The 13,255-nt window shown below is 38.6% G+C and overlaps 1 protein-coding gene and 1 long non-coding RNA gene across 2 annotated transcripts in view; both read right to left on the bottom strand.

Annotated features, from left to right (window-relative positions):
• The window catches only part of LOC138050404 (uncharacterized), a 71,655-nt gene that overhangs the window by 56,294 nt on the left and 2,106 nt on the right, over positions 1–13,255 (bottom strand). The window lies entirely within an intron of this gene.
• Positions 261–10,190, bottom strand: LOC138050405 (uncharacterized). Its single transcript, XR_011132602.1, has 3 exons — positions 10,072–10,190; positions 9,214–9,296; positions 261–890 (listed from the first exon to the last, which is right to left on the bottom strand). It is a non-coding gene; the product is annotated as an uncharacterized lncRNA (long non-coding RNA).

Genomic DNA, 13,255 nt, shown 5'->3' on the forward strand with positions numbered 1-13,255 from the left:
CTGCAGACAAATAAACAACACCAAAAGTGTCTGCTAGCGCTAATCACTCAACAAAAATGTTGTTTCAGGTCTCGGGGAAACTTTTGGCTTAGTTGTTGATTGTTCAGGGATTATTGGAGCAGCGACCTTTAGTCTTGACCTGTGGAATGTGACCTGTATTTAACAGACCCGCCGTCATTGCAGCTGTCACACGAGTCGACAGCGCCACATACAACTGCTAAATCAACCACATCAATAATCTATGAACCCTCTTGCACAATTTTATAATTTGTAACACAATCTGACATGGTGAAAACATTGAACAACAGTAACAATACTCGATCGCGTCAGGGAATTACAATTGTGAGACGCCAAAATGAACCAAAACGTAAAGGTACGTACGAAATAAAATCACTTAATTATCGTTACGTCTTTCAAACACCATTATATCCTTCTATATTAATAATCATAGAGCGATCCCTATGCCAGAGGTCGTGAAAAGCCAACGTAGTTTTAATTGGAATCGAGGCCTGATGTAGATCATCGTACAACGTGAAAAAACGGTGAATTATTTTTGACTGTTATGCTTGTTAATTTGCAGCTGCTTCTTACGGAACAGCTACAACGTTGAAAATGATTTAAACACGAATTCTGTTCTTCTTCTGGCTCTCCTCACTAGCCGCCATCTTTCTTTCGATATTAAACCAATCAAAGTTCATGTGAGAAAAACACCAATCAGCGATCTTTTTAGTTCACTGTGTGCCAGGGTCTTCTCAAGACCCGCCGCCATATTGAAAGCCGCGAAGACCCTGGGAACGAGGTTGGTACTTTGGCACAAACTTCCCTGATGTTTTGAAAGCTAAATAGCTGGTTCTTTCAAATGGCAATGAAAGCCGATGCATATTGGTTTCCTGGAAGAGACAGGGGACATATATATCAACAGGAGGAGATGCTGATAAAATCGCAAGTTACACGAATGCATGTTTTGAATATCTCATGTTTCCAGAGAGACCAATTGTACAACAATAAAAGAAACTTTGCGAGTCCATCTTACTGTTCGTACTCCATCAAAAAATTAACAGCCAAACTTATCATGATTTTACTGCGCGCAATTCTAGAAATACACTGCAACTGAAGATATTACCCGAAAAAATCACCAAAGAAACCTTCATGGACAAACACGTTAAAGGAATAATGTATTTCCAAACCGTCCAACGACAAAATGCTAGGTTATCTCAATTACAAATTAAGATGTCAGGCTTAAAAGATTGCATATTCACCGGCCTTTGCCGTAATATAGTCGTCGAAAACATTCCCCATGCTTTAAATGTGTTTTTCCCAAATTAAAGCAAACGGTAACTTTCGATTTCGTTTATAATATTCCTCCTACGGTAATTAACTCTGGTCAAAACAAAGTAGCGTGAATCTGCCGTCCACGCGTGTATTGGTGAAATGCAAGTAAATTTGACTGGCCGATGAAATACATGTCAATCAATCAAAAAAAAGTGGGCGGAAGGAATTTCGAAGAGGAATTTGGTCAGGCTCTATTTTTCGTTTCGCCAACTCCACGTACCACGCGAAACTAAAATAGAGCCTGATCGCAGGTTACATTCAACATTTCGGAGCGCTATTACAGTCAGTCATTATTGCTGTTTCTGAAGCGCGTGTTGTCAGGGTATTAAGTGGCAGTCTCTCTAAAAGCGGTCCACTCGACTTCGGGACCAAAAAGAATTTTCCCTCATTTTTTGTCAGTGAAAAGGATTCGGCACATACATATAAAAAAGCAATTTATTATTTTCCAGTTTCTTATTTTTGCTTTGCTACGAGCCAAAATTGAATTTTGGCGGAACTGAGGTTGCCAACCGTGATCAGAAAGGAAAAATTCACCGATTTTGTGAAGCGTGCTACGTCCCCTATAATGCAGCTCACAGAATTTCGTTTTCATACAAATTCTAAGGTACATTCATTACTTAGACTGACGAAATATGGAAACTTTTCGGAAAATTCTTAGCTTATCAGAGAGGCTGGAAGACACCCTACTCTGAGGCCTTTGCTCACCTACTAAAACTTAGCCAAGTTTGAGGAAGAAAATCTCAAAAGTTGGGTCTAAATGAAGGCTAAAAAGCAGATCACAGTAAATTTCTTACCTTAATAAACCGTTCCATAAGTTCAAACCGCTGGGTATCTCCTTGGATTGCACGCGACAACAGATTAAAATCTGCCACAATCAGTGTATTTACACAACAGTTACTATCGCTCGTGTCAAAGTTCATTTGCATAACCCTTGCACTCGGTGAAAATATGTCTTCTGCGGTTCGGGTTCGTTTGTTAACCTTCTAAGTAGTGACAAAAAGCTTCCTTTAGTAAATGGATAAGCTGGAGATCCAGTTTTGAGGTGCACGTTGCGTTAAAGTTGATCAATTCTCAAGACTTACTCCAAAAGTAAATAATGGCTGTCACTAATTGACCGTTGCCGTCGTCCTGACAAGCTCCTTTGGTACATTCTCCCACAGATCGACGGAACGCTAGGAGAAGATGAAAGTAGTAAGTTTTCATTTACCGTTTTTATGACAACTGAATCCTGTATTACTACTAGCCTAATGACTACTACTAGAAACTTGAGCGTAAAAATAACAACAACGAACACTCGCCGGTTATCTCTGAGAGGTGAGTTCGTCAAGTGCACCTGAATGAACACGACAGGCTTGAATGGAACCATGCTTTTCGATGAATGGTCTGTACTTCTGTTTCATGCTTGATGGCTGCTTGTATTTTACAATCAGCGCTTTTCTAGCACTTAAAATGAACGTTGGGATCCGTTGATGCCAGGAATGCAACACTAGCCTTATTTGTCACAATGTCACACAAGTTGTAACGTGACCAATACGGAGAATCCCCTTCACTGCGCGCGCCGATCAATATGTTTCTTTTTCAAGTGAAACTCGTTTCATTTCAATATTGAAATAGATAAACTCACCCATTGCTTTAATTTTTGGACTAGTGTAATCCTGTCAGTATGACTGAACGACGACACATTACAGCTTTTCAATTTTTACCTACTTTTCCTCCAAAAAATATATAAGGACTTGCTGACGCAGCAGGGGAAGTAGATATGCAAGTGAAATTCACTTTTTTCTTTCCTGTTTTCAGCCGTTGGTTTTTCACAGAAAACCTAACGGTCGACCCATGAAAAAATGAAGAAAATCAAGAGATAGGGCCAAGAAACTCAGCAGATGCGGAGAGAGCGATTTCTGGTTTTGTTGCTCATAGGACTAGTACCCCACCGGTTTTTCTCCGGAAGGATCCAGCATTGTTGGTCATAAAACTAGTTACGGGACTTATGCAACGGGGAGGGAAATATACACTACGATTGGCATGTGTTATTTAACATATCGACGTCAGCGTTTCATGCGTTTTTTCTGTTATTGATCAACTAATTTGACAACATTAGGAGGAAATTCATTGTCAATAACAGGACAGATGCATAGGCCATTCCACTGGGAAAGAGTACGCTTTCATAGCGTGTATATTTTTAGCCGCGGTAAAATAAAAGAGACATTTTTATCAAGCAAACGTAGTACTTGGTGTATTCTTTTATGTTAGTGTTTGTTCTGGAGAAGCAGCTTTAGCTACTAACGAAATCAATTTTTTTTGTGAACGTCAATCGAGGCCCTACATGGAACTTTTGAAGTTGTCTTGTCGATCACGAAAGCTCTTGTATTTAGGTTGACCGCTTGTACGGGAATTCATTTCCTGTGGGTATAAAACATCCGCTCTTTTTACCTTTTTGATACTTACATTGTAAGATAAAGATCACTTATTTAAAAAATGCCTTGTCAAACGAATACTCTTTCGCCCAGTTGCGGAATCAAAATATAACTAAAGCACTACCCTAGTGGGAAAATGTTTGTTGACGACTGCCACGTGACCAGAGTGAACCAGGGTCTTCTCTCAACGACAATGGAGGCAGCTAAGAGAGACCCTCGGAACGAGGTTGACGTCAAATTGCTTTTTACGATAACAAATTGTCCGCTCTCGCTAATTGACATGTCGCACAAATTACAGTTTCATGTGTCTATTCGCTTACTGACAATGAAAATTAGCCAATGAACGCGGTAGGATTTCTGCAGTTATCGTTAAAATATATATCTTGCATCGATCCGGACCATCTGGAATAGAAATTCTTAACCTCAGAGTCATTCTTATCCTAACGATGTCTGTAAAAATCATAAAAGCCGAGGAAAAACACCTTTTTGATATTTCGCGAGCATTATCATCGCTGAATTAAAAGTAGTGTTAATACAGTCTTGTATTCACAGCAAACACTAGACAGAACTGTTTGCCCGAACAGCAATCAATCAAACAAAAAGCAATTGAATCCTTTTGCCTGTAGTTCAACGCACACCACATCAAGTATTTTTTTTCAACAGAAATTCAAAGCCTTGGTAACAGTTACACCGCTAATTATCAAAGTTGCGCTGATGATGACGAGCCACGGAATACATTTATAACATGAGCATTATTTCAACATGTCCAAATTTGTTGGAAATTTCAAAATGATGGCACGTGTCCTTGAGCATCGTGACTCATTGAATCCCATAGTTTTTAGCTGATCGCTCAGAAACAAGGGACCCTACTGATTAAAGAAGTCGATAATTATACACTATTTATGACCAAAACGGCTGAAAGCCTTACCCTTTGGGGCTGCACGTACCTATATAGCCCATACGGGGATTACCCCCAGGCACCCTCCTTCGAGCAAGGTAAGACGGCATGTCCCATCACTAAACTATTTGTTTCGCCAGTCTGAGAAATCAAAGACAAACTAGTTTTATGGCCAACAGTGCTGGGTCCTGCTGGAGAAAAAACCGTAGGGTACTAGTCCTATGATCAACAAAGCCAGAAATCGCTCTCTCCGCATCTGCTGAGTTTCTTGGCCCTATCTTTTTATTTTATTCATAGGTCGACCATTGGGTTTTCTGTGAAAAACGAATGCCTGATAACGGGAAAGAAAAAAATGAATTTCAGTCACATATCTACTTTCAGCAACTCCTTATATTTTTTTGAGGAAAAGTATAAGTCAAAAAGTTGTAATGATTGTCGTCGTTTGGTGATACTGAAAGGATTACACTAGTCCAAAAATTAAATCAATGGGTGGGTTTATCAATTTCAATATTGAAATGAAACGAGTTTTTCTTGACAAATCTATTCACCAACGCTAGCGCGCGCAGGGCAGGGGATCCTCCATAGCTGGTAACGTTAAAACTTGTGTGACATTGTGACAAATACGGCTAGTGTTGCATTCGTGGCATCAACGGATCCCGACGTTCATTTTAAGTGCTACATAAGCGGTGATTGTAAAATACAAGCAGCCATCAAGCATGAAACAGAAGCACAGACCATGGCAAAACATGGTTCCATTCAAGCCTGTCGTGTTCTCAGGTGCACTTGCCGAACTCACCTCTCAGAGATAACCGGCAAGTGTTCGTTGTTGTTGTCTTTACGCTCAAGTTCCTAGTAGTCATTAGGCTAGTAGTAATACAGGATTCAGTTGTCATAAAAACGGTAAATGAAAACTTATTACTTTCATCTTCTCCTAGCGTTCCGTCGATCTGTGGGAGAATGTACCAAAGGAGCTTGTCAGAACGACGGCAATTAGTGACAGCCATTATTTACTTTTGGAGTAAGTCTTGAGAATTGATCAACTTTAACGCAACGTGCACCTCAAAACTGGATCTACAGCTTATCCATTTACTAAAGGAAGCTTTTTGTCACTACTTAGAAGGTCAACAAACGAACCCGAACTGCAGAAGACATATTTTCACCGAGTGCAAGGGTTATGCAAATGAACTTTGACACGAGGGATATTAACTGTTGTGTAAATACACTGATTGTGGCAGATTTTAATCTGTTGTCGCGTGCAATCCAAGGAGATACCCAGCGGTTTGAACTTATGGAACGGTTTATTAAGGTAAGAAATTTACTGTGATCTGCTTTTTAGCCTTCATTTAGACCCAACTTTTGAGATTTTCTTCCTCAAACTTGGCAAAATTTTAGTAGGTGAACAAAGGCCTCAGAGTAGGGTGTCTTCCAGCCTCTCTTGTAAGCTTAAAATTTTCCGAAAAGTTTCCATATTTCGTCAGTCTAAGTAATGAATGTACCTTAGAATTTGTATGAAAACGAAATTCTATGAGCTGCATTATAGGGGACGTAGTACGCTTCACAAAATCGGTGAATTTTACCTTTCTGATCACGGTCGGCAAACTCAGTTTCGCCAAACTTCAATTTTGGCTCGTAGCAAAGCAAAGATAAGAAACTGGAAAATAATAAATTGCTTTTTTATATGTATGTGCCAAATCCTTTTCACTGACAAAAAAGTAGGGAAAATTCTTTTTGGTCCCGAAGTCGAGTGGACCGCTTTTAGAGAGACTGCCACTTAAGGACACATTCGCAACATTTGTGATTGCTATTCTGGTCGATTTTTATAGTTTTCTATGCGTATATCCATATTTTAGTCGCTACTCTTTGAGAACGAAGCACACAACATTTTTGAGCAGCACAGCCTCCTTTGTTCATCAAAGTTTTTCGTTCTCTCACCACCTGACACTTCCATAGCTACGCTTTAAGAACGAGGCATTCAACATTTCGGAGCGCTATTATTCCTGTTTCTGAACAGCATGTTGTCAGGGTATTAGGGACACATTCGCAACATTTGTGATTGCTGTTGTGGTCGATGTTTATAATTTTCTATGCGTATATCGATATTTTAGTTACTATATGTTTTGAGGAAGTGTACGGCGATTTCGCGACGCTTTAAGAACGAAGCATTCAACATTTCGGAGCGCTATTACAGTCAATTATTATTGCTGTTTCTGAACAGCATGTTGTCAGGGTATCAAGGACACATATTCGCAACATTTGTGAATGCTGTTCTGGTTGATGTTTATAATTTTCTACGCGTATATCGATATTTTAGTCGCTACTCTTTGAGAACGAAACATACAACATTTTTGAGCAGCACAGCCACCTTTGTTCATCGAAATTTTTCTTTCTCTCACCACCTGACACTTCCAAAAGTCGGGTCGACTTTTCAAATGACGGGTCGTCACGACCTGATCGGATCGTCACGATCCGTCGAGATATTTGAAGCTGCCTCAGGCAGTTCGACTTCCGGTAGTAAATCTTACTTCCTTTTTAAACTTCACGACCCGACATCCGGTGAGTCGGGCCGTCAACAGCAATTGACGACCCGACTCAGTTCATGTATATTGGACATGTGTGAGAATTTTCGGAATATTTGTTGTGAAATTTTTTGCTTGCCTCCCTTTTCTAGGATTTTCGAACATCTAAGAGATGGTATAATTGCCCATTTTTAACGGATTTTACCCTAAAAGCTCACCTAGAATTTTCAGGAGCCTTTTTTCTGGCTGAAAGTAACAGTAAGCTTATTTCATGCATTTTTCTTGCAGTAAACAAGGATTGGCTGTTGTTTTTTCTTCATTTCATGTTTGCCATATGAACCCTACAAACCGGTAAGTTGACTGAGCATTCAAATTATGTTTGATTCGCCTGTGGTAGCAATAAATTGGATTAACCAGGACTTATAGAAATATTGTTGGCTTCCCAAATAGACTTCGTTCTACCCTATAGTGACAAAACAGATCTTTTTCTGTCGTTCAGTACTTGGCTACTTATCAACCATGCATGTGTCAGAAAGAAAAAAATATTCGCGTATCACATTTCAACCCACTCATGCAAATGTATTAAACTCGCGTATTGCACAACATGATGAAATCACAGAGGCCAAAAATTTTTATAAAGGCCGAAATTTTTCACAAAAACCTGCACCAGCGAAAAAGATATTTAAAAAAAGAAAAATGAAAAAAAACATCTTTGCTATTAGAGGCAAAAACCCTTCGTATTTCATTGCACGCGTGAAGACATGAAACCCACTCTAACATATATTTCAGGATCTTTCTTTCAAATAGTTCTTAGCTGTCAAATTTCTAATTATTATTTTTACCTAAAGACTGCAGAGTCGAACACAAAATAAATATAGCAAGAATAGTGGGATTTCCAATTGTTTCTGGAAGACTGTGCAGCGTTGAATACAACTAAATACAAATAGCCAGACGACTGACATCACAGATCCACTTAAGGTGTTCGATTCCTTCTCTGTCTTTGTTAAACCCATAAATTACCAGGGAATTTTCCATTTGGTTTCAGTGTTGTACATTACACCACACTTGGTAAAATATTAGAAAAACAGCTTACTTTGATTACGGCTCGACGGGCGAAACAGGGGCACCCAACGTCAATTTTCGGAAAATATCTGTTCGGAAGACGATTTGAGATCTAGAATTTTCAGATTATAAAATTTCTTGCTTGTCTGCCTGTCCTAGGAATTTCGAACATCAAAAAAATGGTATAATTGCCCATTTTAAGCGGATTTTTACCCTAAAAAGGTCACCTAGAATTTTCGAAAGGTCAATTTTGATCCCTTTATTTTAGGGGATAAAATATGGCTCTATCTACCGTTAAGACACTTTAAAGAGCGCCTCTCAGCAATTTTCACCTAAGACTGTGCAAGATAACCATTTTTAGAAAAATATGTTTTAGTTTCTTTCGATAATTATTTTTCCTGGACGGCGACTTTTTTGGTATGGGGCCTTGAGAGCGAGTGAAAACAACACCAAAATGTCGCTTGTTTAAATCGCTATTTTTGAAATAACAAATTATTAATTTGAAAATCAAAACAACATGGCACAGCTAGAGTAATTCATACACCCTTTAGCGCGGTACAATATACCAAAACTGGAATTTTTGACCAAATTTTGAAACATAACCTTTTTTAGATTGATTACAGAGTGCCAAGTTTGTGCGAAATTCGACCGTCAAAAAAGCATCCTGGTACATGGCTTTCTCAAACGGGACGATATTCATCGGAATAAGCAATGCTTCTGCTGCAATTAAATTCAATAAAATTTTTGGGTAAATGAAAGGGAGGATTTTTGAGGCCCAATTTCAACATGCTGTTTGGCAACAAAAGTCGACCTTTGACCACCTAAACGAAGGCGAGGTATATTGAAATCACACACGCTAATCTCGATTTATTCACTGAACAATTCGAGACTTTAGGTTTACTGGAACTACTATAGATAAAATGGAACGTGTCATTTAAATTTAACTGTCTTTGGTTTAAGAGTGACATATCCGGTAATTAAAAGAACTGACCTAAAAATTTGCATACTAGAAAGATTCATTCCATTCCATATTTTTACGCAAACAAGTTTCCTTAATTCACTTTCTGAACATACCTGCAAAACAAACAAAGAAAGGTATCCCATTTCATAATATATAGATTTAGCCAAGCCTAAAAGCGGAGCTCCTGGCTTGTTTATTCGTACTGGCTATAGGATTAGTGAAAATAAAAGGCTTTGTAACTGTCCGCCTCTTGCTTTTCCCGGAGATTGCTTAATTATGTCATTTTCTTCGCTGCCTAACTAGTGAATTCCACGGTTAATTTCACCTGAAAAACCGACTGATCGCATGAATCACGAAGGGATGAGTGTGATATCGGTTTTTCCAGCGAAATCTACTGTCGAATTCACCAGTTAAGCAATTAATTTTTCTTGAATCGCAAGAGTTTGAAAAGAAAACAAGCAAATCCTCAGCAAGCGAACGGAAAAGGAAAGAAGCCATTTCAGAGTCGACTGTCAAAAGCCAGCGAATAACGTGAGCAGGAGGGGTGGGCAGGCCTTGAGTCCCCATGGCGAGGAGACTTATAAAATACTTTATTTACTTGAATGACACGTACAAGCGTGCAATAACCGAAATCCAGGGGCAAGAAGAAATTTCTTTGAATGTCTCGTATGATATCCAACCGCTTAAAGTGCAGAAAACAAAACAGTTTCTGGGGGTTGGGGAACTAGGAAAGCACTTTAAAGCTGCATTAGTGCCATTTGTTGGTCTTCAAAATATGGTGGGATTATAGGATTTATATATTTGCTTTTTGTTGTGCCTAATTCTTAACGTGGATTACTAAATTTCTACCACCAGAATAGATATGACAAATCATATTCTAGATCTTACCTTCGATTTACGCCCGGTTATTGTAATATTTTTCGTTTCGTTTATCTTTTGCTATTAAAGCTTTCCCAATCTTGCTTTTTTTTTAAATGAGGAGCATGTTAGTGGCGAAGGGAAATGAGATCATGGCAGACTCAATATTTTGCCTCTTACTTCATGTATGCTTTATATAGTGACGTTGCAGAATAAAAACGCAAAACACTAACCCCACCCCTACACATATTCTTTTGTTGACTGCATTGGACTGGCAATCTACCAGACGGTTTACGGACAAACTGGCCGATTCATTGCAGCTGGATTACTAGTAAGCATGACGAAAAAACCGACTCGAAATCCTAACTCGAAAATCCAACTCGAAATCCTAACTCGGTAAATAGGCAACCTCCGTCTCTCATGTTATCCGTCTAGTGTAAAGACGGGACGAACTATATGAGATACATAATTCGTCTTGGACGAACTTGGGCAAACATTTTTTCTGCGTCTGTTACGGGGATTCGTCTAGTATAAAGACGGGCTAGACGCACAATGCGCCTAGACGAACTTTCCAGTTTAGTGCGTCTTCGAGGACGCACTAAAATAGATTCTTCGTCCAGACGCACAATGCGTCTTGTGGCCGTCTTTATACTAGACGAATTTAACAGACGCAGAAAAATGTTTGCCCAAGTTCGTCCCAGACGAATTATGCGTCTCTAGTATAAAAACGGCCATTTTCAAGTTAATCATTCGTTATTTCAAAAATGGCGATTCAAACTAGCAACATTTCGGAGTCGTTTTCACTCGCTCACAAGGCCCCGTACCGAAAAGGTCGCCGTCCAGGAAAAATAATTATCGAAAGAAACTAAAACATATTTTTCTAAAAACGGTTTTGGTAGTCCTTTATTGTGATAAAATTTGGCAATTTTCAATTTTTTTATCTTGCACAGTCTTGGGTGAAAATTGCTGAGAGTTTCTCCTAAAATATGTTTAGCAAAGGTAAATTTAAATGGTTTAGAACTATATTCCCGTTGGGTGCCCCTGGCGAAAGATTGTTGTCGAAGTCCATCACTCGTCGCTTTTAAGATTCCCGACATTTATTTTTCACCGCTTGTCTTTTTTATTCAATTGGCGTTCCATTCTTGAGATACATAAAAGTATATTTGGTTTAAAAGCAAAGCATGTTAAGCGTGTGTTTGACAGATCGACTTTAATTACAATAATTAATACTTTAGTCTTTAGTAAGTTGTTTTACTGTTCCTCCGTCTGGTCCAGTGCAGCGGCCACCAACCTCCTAAAGCTACAAGCGGTCCAGAACTTTGCAGCCAGGATTATCTGTGGTTCTAGAAAATTTGACCACGTTACGCCGCTCCTGAAAGAACTGCACTGGCTACCTATTAAATCTCAACTATATCTCCGCGACGCCGTGCTTGCTTTTAAATGTATGACTGGCTCCGCTCCTACTTATCTCTCATCGAAGTTTTTAACACGTGGCGAAGTAAGTGGTCGCGCCACCAGAAACTCCCAACTTTTGCATATACCGTTATATAAATCTAAATCTGGACAAAGGACATTCTTTTATCGGACAGTAAGTCTCTGGAATAGTCTAGATAATTCCCTTAAACTCTGCGACTCTTCTCGTAATTTTAAGCGTAAACTTAGAGCCAAATTATTTGCTGCTTTCCTATCCCTTCGGTCTTAGTTTTATCTCACGTCTATTTTATTGTATTTTTGTAATTTTTGTAATTTTTAGATAATTGTCACCGAAAAGCCCTTTTTAGGGAGTGTCAATAAAGTTTGTATTGTATTGTATTGTAAAACCTACTAAAACGCCATTTGCGTTTCAATGACGTCGATGCCATTGCAAGTTAACTAAATGTTTTCCTACCTACAAGACTAGCTGTTACTTGAGAGACTATGGATGACGTTACTGATGCGTTTTACACGGCACATAACCCTATCGCTTCGTGATTCAAGCGATATCGGTTTTTGGCGTGATATTTACCGCGAAATTCACTAGTGATTCAAAGAATTTTTCTATAGAAGAAAGCAGAGAAAATGATTTAATTTAAGCAGCAATTGCAACCGGAAACAGCAAAACACGGACAATTCGAAATCTTTTATTTTCACTAACCCTAAAGGCAGTAAGAATAAATAACCATGCAGGGACCTCCGCTTTTGGGCTTGGCTAAATTTCTACATTACAGTTATTACTAAATGCTGCAGCATTTACCACAAATTGCGTAAGGTATTACAAAATGCTTTGTTATTCAGTAAAAAATGCCGTGTAACAGGTGCAAATAGGAGCCAGGTAAAAGGCCGCCATCATCACGGTTCTTTTCAACGTTCAAACTATGTCTGATTTATTAACCTGATCATGATTACAATTTCAACTGTAACTTTCGAAAATTCAAAATGATCTGTCAACAATTTGATGTCATTTCGAGCTCTCCTTTGCGTGCGTCGGATAAAAGGAACATTGGATCATTTGCATAATGTGTCTAATTGAGTGCATGGAAACCGGTAATTGCTTTTCCTTGGGATGGTCTTTCAATAGAAAGTGACGAATACGAGTACGAGACCTGGAAGCAGGTTCTAAAGAGCATGCGCATACGTACATACGTACATACATAACTTTATTTCGATTCGGATTTGTTTTTTTAGAGTAGCAAAGAAATATGTTAGTATCTCCGCATGTAATCTAAAATAACAATGCAAATTACACAGTAACAACGATATTAAATAACAATAGCTTAGATTATAATATTACGATAAAACTAAACAAAAGTATGTACAATGAGATAAGACATAATAAAAACTAACATATATATGACTTGATATTGTTCCTAAAATTAGTTACGCTGGGTGCGGTTCTAAGTTTATCAGTTAAGATATTCCAGTATTTAGTAGCAGTGAATTTAAATGAGTTTTTGCCATAGTTTGTAGTGTTCACACGAGGTTGGTACAACTTATTTATACCTCTAAGCCCTTGGGTATTGCGTCTCAGAATAATTAAGGATATGATATACACAGGTGTTAAAGCATGAAGTGCTTTATAGACCATTATAAGCATGTCTTGTATTCTTCTTGTATTCTTCTCGTATGTGTTGCTGTTGTCATCAAAAATAAGACGTAGAGCCTGCTTGTTTAGCAATTCTCATTTTCGCGCGTTTCCGGCTCCGCAAAAGTGCCATACATTACTACAATATAGAAA

The sequence above is a fragment of the Montipora capricornis genome, chromosome 6, assembly GCF_036669925.1.
Source record: "Montipora capricornis isolate CH-2021 chromosome 6, ASM3666992v2, whole genome shotgun sequence".
Lineage (NCBI taxonomy): Eukaryota > Metazoa > Cnidaria > Anthozoa > Scleractinia > Acroporidae > Montipora > Montipora capricornis.